Raw genomic sequence first — 16,952 nt, forward strand, 5'->3', positions numbered from 1 at the left:
CGATTTTTTTTTAAAAATTTTTGATTGAGCGGAGGTTCGAACCCGAAACCAACAAATTTTTAACGAAGGACAAAATTAAAGACCACCCCTAGCAAAGGGCAATCTTGCAAATTGCCCAGTAAAAGTCAATTGCTAATGTTGGGCTAAATGGACCAAAGATACTTTAGCATGATATGATATTATCCGCTTTGAGCTAAGCCAAAGATGATTTTCCCCAAAAGGTCTCACATCGTTAAGTTATAAGTAGCTCCTTTTTTTTTTCCAGCTATCAATGTGGTACTTTGTTCGTACACCCAATAATTTCCCACTAATTTTAACTTTGTGCTTCTGTTAATAAGTATTACAATTTTTTTAGGTATGGCCAAAGCATTGCCACTATTGTGGAAGACTTTTAACACTTTTTGTGCACTTATCCTGAGACAGCCATTACATATAGTGCTTAGTATATATGTCTGTACTGTAAATAATTTTACACCTTCAAATTATCTTTATTTGTGTTGTAGTAGGTAAATTTTATTTTCAAAATTTCAAATCATAATTTTAAGAAGACTTACTTGTTGATATCTTTTGATGGTCCATTAATATAAAACTTTGTTTATACTGATAGTGTATAAAATTTCGACTCATAAAATTTTATTTAAACAAGAATATTCATTTTTATGAATATTTCCACAGTATCAAGCATTCCAATAAAATCTTACCTTATAAAATATACATTTCTATGAAAACTCAGAAAGTAACAAAGAAAATGAACTTACCTTATAAATCTACAACTCTGTTCCTCTAATGTTTCTTCTCACAATGAGGGTTATACGTATTCTTGATTTATATATAGATTTATATAAGATGATCATGGAGCAGCATTTAATGATTAGATAAGATAATTCATTAGGAGTATTAGCTAACCGAAGAAAACCAAAAGTTCTTTACCTTTGGAGGCGAAAAGCCCGATTAAGCGTTCTTCCAAGTAACAGTTAAGTGTAGCCATTACTTACCATTTAATATGATTCCATAGAATCAGTTACCTATTTTAATATTTATTATATACAATATACAATTCAATTGGAGAACTTGGATATTAGTGCAATTGCTATCCTACACCGAAGAGGTTCGCAGGTCATGATTAGCAGAAGGTGAAAAGCTCTTTCTACTTAGTATGCTGACATTAAGTAGAGGTTAACATTATTCAATGATAAGCAATTTTTCTTTCACATAAGGAGTAATAAGTTTTAACTTGAGTATAATTTAGTATCATTTAATAAGAGGTAGTTTTCTAAAGATGAAAGCTAAACTTGTCAGCCAACTTTTGAGGGACATTTTCGTAATCCAACTTTCAACCGCGAGGTTTCCCACTTTTATTATAACTAGTTAATTTGACCGCGCTTCGCGAGGTAGTAAAATACGCCATTGTTTTAAAATTGTAAAATATTACTTATAACATTTTAAAACAGAAATTCTTAAATTTGATCTTCAAATTCTAATAGATTAATATAGGTGAAACTATTTTTTATTTTTCTTTAATAAACATGTAAAGTAAGAAATAATCAAGGATATTTTATCTCTTTAATTTATATATGCATGAAATAAAGAAGAATGGTAAATTAAAAAGTGCAAAACTAAGTTATCCGCCCAATATCCACAAAATCAAATTGTTTTGCGAAAACAATAATTTTTTGAATAGTACGTTGAAAAAAACTTCTTACTGAATGAAAATTTTTATATTATTTGATGAGGATTAATATATAATCAAATAAAATCATTAGCATATTATCGTATTCCCATTTCAAAATAATGCCAAAGTTTACTTTGGACAAGAAAGAAAAAATATTGTCCGAAAAATGAAATATGTTGGAAATAAAATCAAATTTCATCAAACGAATATGAACCAGATACTTTTATTTTTATTTTTATATATAGCAAGTAAAAGCAGTTTTTTATATAATTAAAAATATTATTTTATTTAGAACATATGAAACACCTTTGTAACCAAGACCATATATAGTGACCATTCCAAACCAAAAAAATTAAAGCGCCAAGAAATGTACCTAAATAATAAAAAATAAAAAATAAAAGATTAAAAAAAAAAGGCAAGTACCAAGGATAGTACCTAAAACAAAGTTATCTCATCTCACATCTACCAGGATAGCAACTCACAAATGCTTGTATTAAAAAAGAGCATAAAACTATTTATTCTAAAAGTAGTGTTTTCTACTTTGTAGTCATAGTCAGAATGTAATCCCATCTTCTGAACAATTTGACATTAGCCAAAAAAGAGGATTCATCAAATTAGTTATCTCATCTCACATCTTCAACGTCTGATACATAATAATAATAATCTCTCAAGAATTTTGTTGTATTAACAATTAGGGACAACCTGGAGTAACCTGATTGTAGCAATGCCATCAACCAATTGTCGAACAATTTCATCAAGTACTAATGTCTCACTCTTTGAGAGCTCATACAAATTGCGCTAGCATGTAACATTCAAAAGCTAGATCAATACTTTTCCCTTTTGAAAATAACATTTAAGTGAAATCTAAGAAAACTATATATGAATAAAGCTGAACAACTCCCACTATATATGGTTCCTCATTTTATTCACATGATGACATGGTGATTAACATTGTTTGTATCTGGTGGTTTACATGTGAAGAAATTGATTCTAAAATATAAGTTATAAAGTTGCTATATATTTGAATACACTTGATAATTTCAGACATTGTTATGTACTGGTATTGCTACATCGCCTGAGTCTGCCTTTTGAATATAGCAAAAAAGTCTTCATTTACATCAAGAAATGTGCTGTTTTTGTCCCCAAAAATGCCCAAACTCCTACAAGAATTCAAATATAGGTTAATGGGAGAAGTGGGGTCATATAAGAAGGAATAAGCAAAACTTCCCCAGGGCTTTGGTCAAGTGGTAAGAACACACCGTGTGATGTATGTGGGTTAGACAACATTCGAACCTTGGCAAACAAAAACGTATATTGGAGAAGGGTCAGATCCATTATCCAGCAAATTTGGAACCATGCATCACTGAGCTTCAGAGATGTGTCGATTATTGATGGTGTTAGAGACTTGGCAAACTACAGTTACCCCACATCATCACCAAACTGAATTGCCTTTGCTTTTGAGATCAGCTAGTTTCTCTTCTCCATGTGTACTATCTTAAAAGACGAATTTTACAGGATTAAAGTTTATACCCATTATAATGCTGAAAATATTGCTGCTTGAAAAGCCTATTAGAAACATGAATGGAGATGGAAGAAGCTAGGAACCACTATATAATTATTGCTTTCGTCACGATTTTGATGGAAATAAGTCCATCTATTTTCTTTAAAGCCTTGTACCAAAAAGATGTACGAAATAAAAAATCAAGACTATGTTTAACTAAATAAGATCAGAACAAAAAACTGGAACCTTTGACGGAAGGCGGGATAGTTTTGTGCTTTCAACTGCACTTTGGCAGTAGCTGGTTGGGGCTCAGATGTAAGAGTAACTGATAAAAAGATCAAGAAAAATTAATGACTATTTGATGAGCTTCAACACAAAAGTAGACAATCTTATAGTAATACTTGCAATATTGTGTCAAAAAAGAAACACCAAACAATGTACACCATAGAAACAATCAACACAAAGATGTAAAAAATATCAACCTTATTAAACAGATCAATTGGCGGATTATGATGAGTTCTCTTTACAGTATGAAAATTGTTTGTTCATGTGTCCTTTGATTTCAATTCTATGACCTAGAAGATGTCTGAACGTGAAGAAACTGAATGGTTTCTCTCTTGAAAATTGAATTGCTGTTCAGCAGAACTCATAAAAATCAATTCATGTGTCATTTTTATTAAGAGCCTTTCAAAGATAACAATAACAAAAAAAAAAAAAAAAAATTGGTTAGCCCAACTTATTTTTTGCACTGTAGTTTCCCTCTTGGTGTTTCGGAACACTCCAAATAGTTGTTCAGTTCCCAGAACTCCTTATACAAAATCTTCCCCAAATTTCCATAACGTACCTTTTCTTTAAGGGGGAGAGCTTTGAAGTTGTAGGTAGACACAAATTCTTCTTGCTTTGGAGCGTCTCTACATGATTGAATCTGATAGACAAAAAGTTCCCGTTTCTTAGTCACCCACAACATTATAGTAATTAAAAGCATTGACAATCAATCTTTTACCTGAAAAGGAAAACAAATTAAAAGAACAACAATGAGTGTTATGCTAACAACACAGGCATCTACTCGACATACATTCACACAAGGATATCAAGACACCTTCTGAAATTCTCTATTTCCACATTCCACGGTTGCATTACTACTGATTTTCTACAACATCTGCAACAAAAAACTTTATAAATCAGTAGTTATAATAACTGAGAAAGATGAAGCAAAAAGATACTTTTATTAATTGATGAAGAACCAAAATATATACACAATACAAACTAACAAAGCCTCCTCCTACGGTGGAACTACACCAGAAATCAAGGAAAAGATTACGATGGACTCCAAAATAGTGAAAACTAAAATAACAGCCTATGCAGTAAATAATCTAGTAACAATAAAGAATAAGCAGTAACAACATAAAGAATAAGTAGTAAAAATGTTCTAATAATAGTAACGTTAACAATTTGGACGTGGTATATAGACCGAATTTCTTTATGAACACTCCCTAATTTTATCAACTCCAATAAAGTAATCAAGTTCACATTCAGATAGGACTAAAGAATATGGTAGTACATTTCTTAGACCTCACCAACATTGCAATTATGTGTAACATTTTAGGCTGCCTAAACAATATTGGACAGCAAATAGAGAAATCTTCAAGTATAGGAAGCTTTGCATCAGATTTTACGGAATCATTATGGAGTAGACTACATGCTTTTTTAAAAGCGCCAAGCGTTTGATAATGCAAACTTTAGATCAGTTGCTATACATGGCAACAAATGAAACGAATTTATAAAGGGTCATAAGAACACATTTTGAATTTTCTTCAGCAGACATTGATCGAAAAATATAATTGCTATACGGAAGTTTTTAAATCAACAAAAAAGAGGAAAAATGAAGGGAAACATTTAAGAACTTACCTGCAGTGGGGTAACTTTACATTAAAAAGAAGAATGAAAATCACATAGATATGTAGGGGAACATGGTTTCTCTTGCTGACAGAAGGAATGTTGCTCAAGTCAAGTTCTTGAAAACTCCTTCATTGTGCATGATAGCAAACAAAGGACCATGAATGTATACTTGAAATCTGGAAGTATAAAAGAAAGAGCAATGGAGTATTCATGACAAATGATATCGATAACATGTGGGTAAAGAGCATTTTAACCCTTTGTTGAATCTGTCCGACTTAAATAAACCATTTTGGTGGACAGTGCACATGACGTGATCAATGCATAAATTTCGATCAGTCAGATAATAAATTTTGATAGCAGATACATGTATATATTCTTGATGAAAGGAAGTTCAATAGACAATTTATGAGAACAACTAACCTGAATCGTCATCCAACTAACCTGAATCGTCATCACGCTATCTATATTAGATAATTAGGCCTAGCTATTCAATATATTTTCTAAATACTGACCAAGGAGAGCAAGGCGTGAAGTGCTATTTTTACTGTTTTTGAGTTTATTTCGCTCCTTTATTTTCTGGGCTTAGAAAACTGATGTTCAACATGCTTGGAAAGGAACTTTTCGTTTGGATTTATTCTGCTAGGAGAGTTAAACGCAGCGACCGTTTTTTGTGTTAAATGCAGCGAGCGTTTTTTTCCCCGCAAGGAAAAGAAGCGACTGTTGAAATTCTCGTTAAAAGCTTCTTTTTTTTTTTTAAACTGTAATTTTAAAGAGCAGAAAAAGGCAAAAACTTGTAAAAAAAGATAAATGGGAATCTTTGGGTTTTTAAATGCGCGCGTCGACGAGAAACATGTTACTTTTTATATAGATATATAGATATAGATATGATGATATACTTTAAAAGAAAAAATTCTTCATACGTTGTTACAAAAGGCTGATCTTATAGTAACAACGTTCTCCTTTCGTATAAAATAAGACGAAAAGAGTGTATATATATATATATGTGATTCCAAAATTTTTGAGATTTCTGACTTACTAGTGTAGGTGATATTCCTGGTGTCAGGTTCAAGGTGGTGAGGCTTTCTGATATACCTCTCCTGGCTCTCTTCAAGGAGAAGAAGGAGAAACCAAGATCTTAATTTGCCATTTTTCCAAAAAACTGTTGCCATGGACTTTTAGCTGTCTTGAGTTATTACTATTCGAGCAGCTATTTTTAATGTAGGCACATGGCATTTTAATTTTGGTGCATTTCTGTTCAGTTCCTGGTTTCCTCTTTCGTTCTAGAACTTCTTTCTAGAAAAAGTGAAATAGAAGTAAAAGGTTCATTTTATGAACAAAGTCCTGTTTCTACATGAACTAAATCCTATATAGACACACACAAATAATAGAGGGTGGGGTGGGGCATGAATGAGTTGGCTTGCACAGTAAATTAGAAAAGTATGACCCCTCCCAATATTATGATTGACTGCAAAATCATTCCAATATGGACTCTTACCATGTGTATCACATTTGAAGGACAAAATAGAGGTTATGATAAGATTTATGGAATCTTTTACACAAGACTTTTTAAGAAGAAGAGATGGTTTTTCAATTGTCATGGTGAATTGATTGATTGAAAGACTATGAAGTTGAGGTGTGGGAAGGATATTTATTTTTATTTTTATATAGTTGTAATTTTTTGAATTTTTTCTTGAAAATACTTAAGTATTATCTTAGCGGAAAAAGATATTTTCGAGAAACAATCTCAAAGCACTTCTTTCTTTAAAGAACTTTTGTGAAGGTGAAAAAAACTCTTCAATAATGTCCATAGAATTCTTTTTCACAAACATGTTGAAGATTTTTCAAGTTTATGTTTATCTAACGTCAAAATCCTGACAATGTAATATGTCTCTTATATAAGGTCTACTTTTAAAAATAAATAAATTGGTATAAGGTCTACTATTTAATACTTGATAATAACTATATATTATAACCTCAATCTATCACATCAAATATAATTTGGTCCATGTGAGAAACCTGTTTGTGTAGTGTAGTACACATGAAGCACACCACTTTAACAGGTCACTGACGGAACCATATTATTCTCCTTCAACGAAAAGCAGACTTAGAAAATGACAGGTTACATTATCTACACGACAAAGTTGTTGGAATTATTTCATGGATTATCACTCAACTTTCTTTATTGTGTCGAAATTATTGAACTATCTTCTGCAACGAAATAGTCACTCGACTCTACCCAAATATCACAAAAAGTGCATCAGACTATTATTTGTAACCAAAAAGTTGCTCAATTTTACTAAAGTATCGCAGAAAGCCACTAGGAGGAAACGAATGACATAATGAAAATGGACATAATATTAAGTCTATGATACAAATGCAAAGTTGAGTAACCTTTTCAGTTATAAAAAAAATGTTCAGTAATGTTCTGTAATATTAGAAAAAGAAGTTGAGTGACAGTTCCACTACGATGCTAGTGCAATTTAAGTAACAGTAAAGTGACCATCCATTGAAAATTTGAAATAACCCACCATGACTGTTTCTTAGAGTGTGTATTAAAAGGAGGCTCTCTCATAGTAGGAAAACAAGTATACAAGTATGAAGACAGTACCTCTTCTCATGTTTTCTTGGTTTCTTTTTTCTTCGTTTTTAGGGATCTCAGCACAGAGGTGTACTTACATTGTCCATTTGGACAAGTCTTTTAAACCTAAAATATTTGCTAGTACCCACAACTGGTATTCCTCCATTATTGATGCCATCAAGATTGAAGTTTCCACTTCAGAAAATGATCATCATACAACTCCAAAACTTCTTTATTCTTATGACAATGTCATTCATGGATTTAGTGCCGTTTTGTCTAAAGATGAACTTGAATCCCTCAAGAAGTCAGCAGGTTTCCTTTCGGCTTATAAAGATAGGAAGCTCACACAACTTATACACCTGAGTTTCTTAAACTCAATCCTGCTTCTGGGCTATGGCCGACTTCTGATTTTGGTCAAGGTGTTATCATTGATGCACTCGACTCTGGTGTCTGGCCAGAATCTGCCAGTTTCAGAGATGACGGACTATCTGAAATTCCCAAAAAGTGGAAGGGAATTTGCAAGACAGGAACAGAGTTCAATTCTTCATTGTGCAACAGGAAACTCATTGGGGCAAATTATTTCAGTAAGGGGATTTCGGCTACTGATCCTAGTGTGAATATTTCCATGAATTCTGCCAGAGACACTGATGGACATGGCACTCATGTTGCTTCCATTGCTGCTTGTAGTTTTGTTAAATGAGTTTCATACTTTGGATATGCTCCTGGAAGAGCAAGAGGTATCGCGCCACGAGCTAGGATAGCTGTGTATAAGTTTAGCTTTGAAGAAGGAACCTTTACTTCTGATTTAATTGCTGCTATGGACCAAGCTGTAGCAGATGGTGTTGACATAATAACAATTTCTTATGGGTGGGATAATATTCCATTGTATCAAGATTCTATTGCAATAGCTTCTTTTGGTGCCATGATGAAGGGTATCTTAGTCTCTGTGTCAGCCGGAAATTATGGTCCTGAAATGGGAACTTTAACCAATGGAGTCACCTGGATCTTTACTGTGGCATCAGGCAATACTGACCGATCATTTTCTGGGACTTTAACTCTTGGGAATGGCTTAAAGATTACTGGATTTAGTTTGTTTCCAGTGAGAACCACCATCAAGGATTTTGCTTTGGTTCACAATGAAAGCTTATCTATGTGTGAGTCGGAAGACGAATTAGCCCAAGTCTCTAATGCTACACGTAGCATCATGATTTGTTCTATCACTGCACAAGATATCTTACCAATCTTTGATCAAATGGATGCTATCTCAAGGTCAAAATTTGGAGGCGCAATCTATGAATATAAGGATGAGGATTTATTGACTGACAATTATTTTTCGAACCCTGGAGTTGTAATTAGCAGCGAGGAATAGGAAAAAGTGATAGACTATGCCGACAAAGGTGTTAAACCAAAAGCCAGCATCAGTTTCCAGGAAGCACATATTGATGTAAAGCCAGCTCCAGTTGTTTCTGCATTTTCCTCGAGAGGCCCCTCTCTAAGCTATCTGCGAGTTGCAAAGCCAGATATTATGGCACCAGGAGAGTTAATTCTAGCAGCCCGGCCATCGAAAATTCTAGCAGCCCGGCCATCGAACATTGCAGCTGCAACGATTGGTGTCAATACATTTTTTGATAGCGATTACCGTCTTCTTTCAGGCACTTCCATGGCTACTCCTCACATTGCAGGAATTGCGGCAATGCTAAAAGGAACATATCCTGATTGGAGTCCTGCAGCCATTTGATCTGCCATGATGACCTCTGCCAACCCTTTGGATAACACTGAAAAACCTATCAAAACTGCATATGGTATGCACCATCATTAAACATGGGAGCCGGACTCGTTGATCCCAACCGTGCAGTTGATCCAGGCCTGATATATGATGCCACTCCACAAGACTATGTGAACCTTCTCTGCTCCATGAATCTCACCGAAGAACAATTCAAAACAATTGCTAGATCATCAGCTAAGCACAACTGCTCAAATCCATCTGATGATATCAATTGTTGGGATATATACTATTAACCATGTGTTTGGATATAGTATTTATTATAGAACAATTATTTATTCATTGTTTAATAAAGAATTAAATAGATCATGTACTAGTATGTGTGTCCTTTACTTATATAGTAGATGATTTAGTGTATAGAGTTTAGCTTATACACTAAGATTAAATCGTCGGTTCTTATAAGATAAACTTTGTGTTCACAATCTAAGATGGAAATTGGATGGCCCATCGGTATGATTGTAGCCCAAGATTGATATAATGTATCTTAGGTATAGAACGGTATAGTTATTTTCTCGCTAGTACATTTTGTATGTATTGAACGGACCAAGTAGAGATAAGTGTTTTTGTATTGAATATATAACACAAATTCTCTAGTTCATTAAATGTACTTATACTCTTAATCTTGATATAATTATTATGATCAATGTGATGTGTTCATTATTTTGATTTATTAAAAGGTACGACTCAATTGCGGGTACATGTATTCCGGTGAATTGGATAATGGCAAATTACATTTGTGAAATAATAATTAGTTGATAGAATCCATGTCTCGACTTTGAGATTGATGATACCCTATGGATCTTTATAAGTCTCATGTAAAAACCCCCGTGGATTTTGTATCCGTCATACGATGGAAGTTAAAGAAATATAAAGGATTCAATTAGTCAATGAATTAAATTGTCAGTAATTTAATTTAATTGATTGGTATCTGTAATCTTAACATGGGGAGTTAAATAAGTTTTAATGTATGATTTTGAAATTGAACTGAGGAGTGCAGTTACGATTTTTTAGTGAAATAATTCGTAATTTATTATGATAGGATTAATTCAGATTTTTTGAATTAATTCCATAATAGGAAATCGTTAATTAAATTCGTGGTCCCTCGCTGTGCCCGAATAATAAAGAATTAAATGGAATATTATTCTTGGTGGAAAAAAAAAGACCCAACAGGTTTTGGAAAAGGGTGAAAACCCTAAAAACCTGTAGTTATAAAATAGGGGTCTTATTCCATAAGGAGGCGAAGGGCTTTACAAGTTTCTACACTTTTTCCATAGAAATTCGCCCACACGGATTTCGCAGATTCTAGTATTATTCGGGTTACACAGTAGAAGACCGTGGAACCGGAGGACAATCGCGTGGATGATATTTGCTCCTGCTTGGAGGTTCGATTTTCGGTCGCGGTCACGCTTCAAGAGATAAGTATCAATTTTATGTTTGATTAAGAACTTGATTATGTGTTGTCTATATTACATGCAAGTTCGATCCTGGCTATTTGCTTCCGCTGCGTGTGCCTGATTTCCATCAATCAATTACCCATCATTTATTGCTCTCTTTAGCTCAAATGGAAACTACACTTGGTTGGAGCAGAAATTCAGGAGGACAGTCACGAATGTTGGAGCCGGTGTAGCTAAATACAAAGCAAAAGTGACAGCACCAGAAAACTCGGCAATTTGTATCTCTCCGCAGACTTTGGTGTTTGAGAAGAAAAATCAGAAGCAGGACTATACTCTGACCATACGTTACAAAGGCATTGCAGAAGACAAAGCACAATCTGGTTCAATCACTTGGGTGGAAGACAACGGTCATCACACCGTAAGAAGTCCTATAGTAGTAGCTCCAGAAATTTATGCCTGGACCTTAAATGCTGCAGTTGACAAAACTGTTGCATTTGTAAGTTTGTAGCTCTCCAAGAGAGTACTGTTAAAGTAGCTGGATGCATTCTGGCAAAGCACATGTATGTTCGAAGTAATTCTTGAATAATGTTTTTTTCTTGGGTTATCACTACGGATGACTTCGTGTTCTTTAACATTTTGTTGCCACATAGAACTGTGCATACATGTATCACAACTCCTCACCCTTCCTTCTAATGCACTTTAAATTTGAAGAAATTTTTTATGATTTCTAAACTAAAACTAACACAAATAAAATGAGAGGGAGCACATTAGGGAATCAAACATCTATGTGTTTGTAAACATGATCAGAATTGAGTTGAAATAACTGGAAACATGGCAACGTATATCTTTGAGTATGAAGTTAATTACCAAGCAATTATATTGCATGAGTTCATGAGTATGACTATGGAGCAGAAGTTTTTCTTCTGTTTGTACCAACAGAGATTAATAGGAGACTCACTGCCGGCTGAAGGGTAAAGCCCCTCAAGCAAGGGCTTTAGGCCCCCAGAATTTTGGGGCCCCTATTTTCTGTAGCCATGTGTTTCTGTTTTAAAAAAAAAAATTTATCTTAAAAATAAAAAATACAATTTTTTGATAACAAAGGGAAAGAAAATTTTAATTTGTTACTCATGCAGACCTTTGAGATTTGAATAGTTCGAAGCGTATGAAAATGTTTTTTTCTATTTATGTAAATATTTGAGATCACTAGATGATGAGAATCTATAAAAATATCCTTTAACCTCGAAAATTCCTTAAAGCATAGTAGTAACTTTGATATTGAGGGTTTAGATTTATTTTTGAGTTAAAGTAAAGAAAAATGGTACAAGTAGAATATAATACTCTAATTAATATACTTAATTAGATAAAAAAGACATGACTCTTTATTTAATGTCTATTCTTATAGAATAATGTTAACGATTCTTGAACATTGAATATGCGAAAAAAAGTCTTTCAAAATTGATAAACTCTAACCTATGATCAACAATGTCTCAAGAGATCTTAACCGGATCGTTTATATATATATATATATATTATCAATGAAAAAATATTAGAAAAAATTAATTATAAAAAAAAAAAAAATTAAAAACTTTACATCTCAAATAGATTTCAAAAACATATATATACGTAATTTTAAAAAAAAAAATACAAAAAATTAAAGCCTATTATTAAATTTGGCTTTCTAGCTATTCAAAATTTATTAGTTCCCGCCCCGTGGTGAGAGCTCAGAAATAGGGGTCATTAATCAGTAGCAACAGTCATACAGTAGGGTTGAAATAAAAAGATGGCATGTGAAAGCTAACAATACAAATTTTGAACGACAATAAACGAAATAACATAGAAAATATACCAACCGAGACAACAATGTCGTGGTTTGATCAATTTAACGACATATGAGCAATTCACTAATATAAAAAATAGTATAAATAGTGCATATGCGCCAATAGAAACGATTATAAAGATACACGGAAAAAGGGAGTCTCTGTGTGTGTATAGAAGGAGGCAGAGGAGATGAATGGCTTGGCATGCATACAATTAGAAAAGTATGAACCTCCCAATATGATTGAGTGACTATAAAATCATTCCAATATGGGACATACCAATCAATCAAAATATGATAAAATCATTCCAATATGGGACATACCAATCAATCAAAATATGGTAGGGTCATTCTTTAATAGCAACTTGAGACCGATGTCCCACTTGCTGAAAATAGCCAATACTAGTAGTACTGTTTATTATCGCCAAATAAAAAATGTGTTTGTCCAAACAATGACAATCCATCGTTATACTAGTCTAGGCTTATTTGCTTCTAAAAAAAATATTCATCATACATTATTCCAAAAGACTAATCTCATAGTACGTAACAACTTTCTTCAATCGTATAAAATGAGACGAAAACAGTATATATCTAGCCAAACTGCTTTATATAAAAGTGATTCCAAAATTTAAAAGAAAGAGGAGAAATCAGAAGAACGTTGCTGAGATTTCAATTTGAAGGAAAAAAGGAGAGGTGATGAGAAGATATATGGAATCTTTTGGACTTTTACACAAGACTTTTGAGTAAGAAGAGATAGGTTCTTCACGATGAATTGAAAGACTTTGTTCTTTTCTGCAAGAATCTTAAGAGAGAACTCAGTTTTGAACAATTTTACTTTTGGTAAAGTTTTTAAGTGTTATGTAAGTGGAAAAAGAACTTTTTTTGAAAGAAATATGCCCATAAAACATTTTACTTGTAAAATATTTTCAGGTTGGTGTGTGTGTTATGTTACACCTTGAGAATTTCTGCGCGTCGATTACGTCGTAAGCAAACTAATGTAAGTCCAGAGAGGCTATGATACCCCTATCAGGTTAAAGAAAGACTTTTGACAATCATTAAGCATGTACCCGAAAGGTTTCGAGGCTAAGATAATCGAAGAAATTTCTTTTCGTGAAAGTTTGTTGACTGGGCAGAGATACGGCCCAACATACGGACCGCAAAAGTGACTTACGGATCGTCTGTCATGTCTGGGAGGCGTAAGCCAACATCAGAGAGTTATGCAGAATTTTGGCCAACATACGGTCAGACATACGGACCGTAAGTCAGACATACAGACCGTAAAAATGACATACGGACCGTATGTCCACAGTAAGTTGCTGTCGGTGGAAAAAGTTCCAAGTTACATATATTTGGCCCACTTCATTTTTCTCCCATTTTTCTTCACCAACAGACCCCAAACACTCCCAAAAACCCTCTCCACACCTCTAGAGCCTTCTCCACACTCCATTTACATAAATCCAAGTCAAATCCAAGATCAACATCATAAATCCAAGGAAATCAAGTGCACAAGATCTTTAGGATTGCTAGAAGTCAAGAATTTCTTTGGAGCTGGGATTTTTTTCAAGTGAAGAATTTCCATCTAAAACCCATTTCTACACAATCAAAGGGTGAGTTTTATGATCATTTCATGTTATTTAGAATATTAAAGGGTTGGAAGACTTGGATTATGGAAAAGGGTTGAAAATGGGTTACAAATATAAGAATAGTGGTATTCTTGAATAGTAGTTTGACATGGATCATGATTCTTGATGTATTATGAGTGAAGTCTTGTTGTAAATGATACAAATGACGTTAAGGAGGTATTATATGAGAACAAATACGATGTTATGCTATAACTATGGTCATGAATCATTTTGGTAAGGAATTGTGGGAATTGAATAATGTCGAACTTGACAAAGTTAAGTTATTGATTATGATATTATGAATGTTGTTATTGATGTTGGGAGTTGTTATAGCATATGGAGGAAGTTGTAGAAACAAAGGAGATGCTGCCCAATTTTCGTTAGCTTTAGCTTAAGCCTAAGTATGTTCTAATTATCTAATCTTAGTACGAATTCTCTTGAAGGTAGAATCGTGATCCTTGGAGAAAAACGTTTAATTGATAAAGTTGGAGAGACATAAAGGTATGTGAGGCTAGTCCCTTTTTTTTTCTAAGGCATGATTCCAATGACATGACTTACTCTATTCTTCCATGACTTCTTTACATTCCGGAAACTATGAGCCTATGACTATTAAGAACGCTCATGAGATAAAGATAAGAGATATGCTATGAAAATGACAACGATGATGATGAGTCTAAGTCTAGAGATTCCAAAGCTTGTGATATGATATCCTTACGAAGTTAATGATCCTTATACGCTTCTTTGATGTTATTCATTGTTGCTAGACCCACCTTACAATGTTAGTTCCTTCAAGGTGAGATATGATGAATATGATCACTCCATAATGTGATCGGGGGTTCTCGACCTTATGTCACCTCGATATACTTATAGATTGTCCTTAAGCTCTAAAATATGTTCTATGACAAATGTATGATGATGATCAGTTATGGTGAGTTCATGATGATACGATTACATCGTGCCTAGATGACCGGCATGTCAACGCTGGACGGGTCGCATACGATTACACCGAGCCTGGGGTCGTCGGGCATATAACCGCCAAGGCGGGCTGCATATGATTACATCGAGCCTAGAGGGCCGGGCATGACACCATTAGTGGGCGGCGTATGATGGTTACCCGGACGCGGGCAAATGACGATGGTACATAAGATATGTTATATATATATGATGTGTTCACTCTTAAAAGTTAAGCAGGTTATATATTCATCTCATGTCTTATGATTTCTCTATTATGTTCATTTTATTCATGCCTTACATACTCAGTACAACGCTCGTACTGACGTCCTTTTTCCTTTTGGACGCTGTGTTCATGCCCACAGGTAGACAGGGAGGTGGCCCAGATTCATAAGTGTTGATCAGCAGACTCACAGGAGCACTCCATTATTCTGGAGGTGCCGTTTGATATATTATTTTATGTACATATGTTTGGGCATGACGGGGTCCTGTCCCGTCTCTATGTCTAGTACTCTAGTAGAGGCTCGTAGATACGTACGTGTGGGTAGTAAGTGTCCCATGATGACTACGTTGTATATTTGCATATTATTTTGATAGCTTGGAGGCTCATATATATGAAATTAGATAGGTCAAAGTGGAAGTGATGATGATTTTCCCTATGACTAGAAGGGTGAGAATAATAAATGAATGCAGGATAAGTATGATGATTAGTAGAATGAGTGGTGCTCGGTAGTTAGCTCCGGGTACCCGTCGTGGCCCCCTAGCCGGGTCGTGACAAAAGTGGTATCGAGCCGATTCAAGCCCGTCCTAGGACGTGTCTACGAGCGTGTCCGGAGTAGTCTTGTTTATGGGTGTGCGCGCCACACTTATAAACGAGTCGAGAGGCTGCATTTAGGAACTATTGACCTTCCTTCATCTTAGATCACGTAGATAGAGCGAAGTCAAGAATGCAACTATCTAATCTTTTCTACGTTTAATTTTAGCGATGCCTCCGAGAAAAGAAGAAGAAGTTATAGTCGCACAATATCAAGGCGCCGGGAGAAGGAACCAACCGAGAACCCCCGGCTGAGCTAGGACATAGAGAGGCTCAGAGTGCCACTCCCTCGCATGCTACCTCTATTGCTCCAGTAGCAGAAAAGCATGAAGAGTTCTCCACTTCACTCGGGCCTCCGAAGGCCTGACCCCCCCCGGCTACTTCTCTGGTCAACAAATGACCGAGGCTATTCATCTATCGGGACACAATTAGTTGCCGCCTGTGCACGCGTGGGCGTGTTTCGGTGACAGGGGCGACTAGCACTCGAGCTTGGGATTTCATGAGTTTAAACCGTCCGCAGTTTTTCAGTCAAAGCCGACGAAGACGCAAGGTTTTATCGACGAGACGTCGAGAACGTTGAAAATTATTCATGCCTCCGAAACCGAACTGTGAGTTGGCATCTTGCGACTCGGGGATATGGCGGTGTTCTTGGTATAATAATTGGATGTCTTCAAGAAAAGAGAATGCATCTCCCCCAGTTTGGCAAGAGTTTATAGATGCCTTCATTCATCACTATTTGCCACCCGAGGTTCGTTGGGCGTAGGCCGATAAATTTAAATTTGAAGCAAGAAAATATAAGTGCACAGGGAGTATAGCCTTTCACTTTAACTCATTGGCTAGATATGCTCCGACCATGGTGGCCGATATGGGAGATAGAGTGCATAGGTTCGTGAGAGGCCTAGGGCCACATTTGTTTAAAGAT

At 34.9% G+C, this 16,952-nt stretch overlaps 1 long non-coding RNA gene and 1 pseudogene across 7 annotated transcripts; one reads left to right on the top strand and one right to left on the bottom strand.

Moving 5' to 3' along the window:
* Positions 1-2,591: 2,591 nt before the first annotated feature.
* LOC132049528 (uncharacterized) lies at positions 2,592-6,555 on the bottom strand. Of its 7 annotated transcripts, XR_009413111.1 has the most exons (6): positions 5,514-5,892; positions 5,082-5,248; positions 4,273-4,332; positions 4,018-4,098; positions 2,966-3,166; positions 2,592-2,832 (listed from the first exon to the last, which is right to left on the bottom strand). It is a non-coding gene; the product is annotated as an uncharacterized LOC132049528 (long non-coding RNA). The 7 variants fall into 7 exon arrangements; XR_009413106.1 differs by having other exon boundaries at positions 4,018-4,332; XR_009413107.1 differs by having other exon boundaries at positions 4,273-5,248.
* A 1,112-nt stretch (positions 6,556-7,667) lies between these two features.
* On the top strand, positions 7,668-11,386 carry LOC132049529 (subtilisin-like protease SBT3; annotated as a pseudogene).
* Positions 11,387-16,952: the final 5,566 nt, after the last annotated feature.

The sequence above is a fragment of the Lycium ferocissimum genome, chromosome 3, assembly GCF_029784015.1.
Source record: "Lycium ferocissimum isolate CSIRO_LF1 chromosome 3, AGI_CSIRO_Lferr_CH_V1, whole genome shotgun sequence".
In the NCBI taxonomy this organism is placed as follows: domain Eukaryota; kingdom Viridiplantae; phylum Streptophyta; class Magnoliopsida; order Solanales; family Solanaceae; genus Lycium; species Lycium ferocissimum.